The sequence below is a fragment of the Symphalangus syndactylus genome, chromosome 18, assembly GCF_028878055.3.
Source record: "Symphalangus syndactylus isolate Jambi chromosome 18, NHGRI_mSymSyn1-v2.1_pri, whole genome shotgun sequence".
In the NCBI taxonomy this organism is placed as follows: Eukaryota; Metazoa; Chordata; class Mammalia; order Primates; family Hylobatidae; genus Symphalangus; species Symphalangus syndactylus.
The window spans coordinates 48511015-48513864 of NC_072440.2; the positions used below are offsets into that span (position 1 = coordinate 48511015).

General features: G+C 37.7%; 1 pseudogene; it reads right to left on the bottom strand.

Annotated features, from left to right (window-relative positions):
• Positions 1–653: 653 nt before the first annotated feature.
• On the bottom strand, positions 654–1120 carry LOC129467860 (small ribosomal subunit protein eS10-like; annotated as a pseudogene).
• Between the last annotated feature and the right edge of the window lie 1730 nt (positions 1121–2850).

Here is a 2850-nt window from a genome sequence, read left to right on the forward strand (position 1 = left end):
GAAAGACAATCTTCTTGCCTTTTACCTCCTCTTATCTATAAGGGTGGAAGGGGGTGAGCCATTACTACAGTTCATATATCACTGCACCATTCTACTAGCACAATTAAACTAGATTTGAGAAACAATCAGAACAATCGTTTTCTTCCAGCCACCCTTGCCTCTAATAGCAGCATTTTGCTAATTGGCTCCTAGAATGTTCTTAACTTTATCCTAGCATATCGACCCTTAGGGAGGGAACTAATTATGTTTTCATGTTGCTTGCTTTACAGTGATGTATATACATCTTTGCTGATATTCCTGTTGTGGTCTGCAGACGGTGCTAGCTCTATTTTCCATTTTGTTTCCCCTTTGACTCATGAGCCACTGTCTTGAATTGGTGTGACTTCTGCATTCTCACCCTTTTATCACTTGGGACTTTCCCAGTTCATCTTTTCTTTCAGATCTTGCCTATTTCTATGGATCTCATTCTCAAGCTCCCTCCTCCATCTTGTCCATCTTGTTCAGTTCCACTTCCTTTCTTTTCCTTCTGCCAGTCTTATTTCAACTTCAATAACTTTAACTCACCTTTTGTGAGTATATTGTTTTTCCTTTGGGCTTTTAAGTGTTTTTTTTTTTCTGTAAGTTTATTCAATGCAAAATAATCCTCTCCAATTTTACTGAGGTGGTTGACCACGTCCATGACCAAATCCACCTCTAAACTGGAATTCAGTTGTTGACCCAGCCCCAACCTGGGCTTTCTTGTAGGCACCAGGGGGCACAGCACTCCGTCTGCAGGTATCTCTGTCGGCTTGCCCTCTTGTGAGTCTTGCAGGTTGCTTACCCTCCACACCTTTAGGCCGAGGCCTGCCAGTCTCTGGATGGCTGCGCACAATCTCCGGGCGCAGGTGAAGGTAATCACAGAGATACTGGATACCCTCCTTGGTGAGGTGGCAGTAGAAATGTCTCCAGGCAAACTGTTCCTTCACGTAGCCTCGGGACTTCAGAGACTGCATGGCCTTCATGAGTGAACCTCTGCCAGTTCCGGGTGCTTAGTCAGGTGGACATCTTTTTTGGCCACCATGACTCCCTCCTTGAAAATGAGTTCGTAAGTGGCAATCTGATTCTTCTTAGGCATCGACATCTCGGTGGCTGTAGAGTCTGGGGCCAGGGCTGGAAATAAATGTTGTTGTTGTTGTTGTTGTTGTTTAAATAAGTATTTATTATTTCAATGTTTCAAACATACAGCAAGTACATTAAGGATATAACACTCTTGTGCATAACTACCTTAATATTATGAAATATTTTTTCTTGAAAATTTTGAAAGAATCAATTAAACATTACATATACATTTGTGAGCCTGTATTTTCCTCAATTTTATCCACTCCCTTTCTTCTATTCATGGAAGTAAGCACTATTATTAAATCAGGACTTATTTTCTCATATGCATTTGCTTTATAGTTATGCATATATAAATTTTATGGTGCTTTTTGCAATTTTAAACTATATATAAAGTGTGTTATACCTAACTTTTTCCACTCCACATTATGTTTTTAGATTTATTCATGTTGACAGATATAGCAGTAATTCATTTGTTTTGACTGCTGAGAAATATTCCCTTGTGTGAATATATCATGATGTATTTATCTGTTTTCAAGTTAATAAAACTTAAAGTTATGTCTAATTTGTTGCTTTTATTGACAAGGCTGCAAAGAACTTTCTTGTGTATGTCTTTTTATGCACATGTAGATTTCTCCAAGGCTTTGGATGTGATTATCTTCATCTATACTAGTGTCATTTTGCTCTCTTCTGTGGCTGCACTGACTTATGCTTCTACTCTTGAAGTACAGTAGGGAACAGAGACGAGTGTGTGAGCACTTTGTCCTTTATGAGTTACTCCTATAATGTACATAAGCCAAGGAGGTAACATGGAAGGATGGACTTCAAGAGATAAGACAAATGGCTGAAGTTCTGCTATGGATAATTGTATGAGTAGTGTAACTAAAGGTATAGCCTAATTGTAAAAACAACTTTGAACACCAATGTTGGTAGGCATAAAATACAGTAGAGACCATACAACTGATGATAATTCCATTTACCAAGTCTTAAAGACTTGGTAAATAGAAAGCTGGAAGCTTCATGTTGGTCTTTGTGAGTTGTACTATCTTCTTCCTATAAGTATTTCTCCCTTTTGCAGACAGGCCTATGGCATATTTGCTTTTGCACCTTTTAACATCTTTCTACATCAATACAGACCTTGCCTAATTCTTTACACTAAGGACTTAATTTTATAAGTTCTGTCAAGACTTTTGGATTATAGAACTTCATATTATCTGGTTAAAATCAACAACAGTTTTTCCATTCAACAGATATGGAGCTCCTGATAAGTGCTACTTTTCTAGGCCCTAAAGATTTGTCAGTGAACAAAACAGAAAGCCTCCTGGCACACATAGAGCTTACAATTTAGTGGGGAGAAAAATACAAAGAGGGGAACACAATAATTTCAGATAGTGTGAAAGTGTGAAGCATATCAAGGAAATAAAACGGATCTGAGAATGTCTGGGACTGGTTTATGCACATCTTCCATATTCCAATGACATGGCATCAATTTACCAATCTTGTACACAGTGCAAGGTGCTAGAGAATAGAGTCTTTATCTTTTGAACTTGATTTGAGATTACAACATATTACTCATATGAGGGATTTTGATGTCATCAGATTATCCTATGATGTAATTGTCACCATGGTAGTTAAATATTTATTTAAGTAAAAGACAAACAATCTAGAAGTTGCAAAAAAGAAATTGTAAAAGCTTCAACACAGGAGAGTTCACATATTACACAAGAAAAGTAACCAGGACACAAGGTAGGCTAT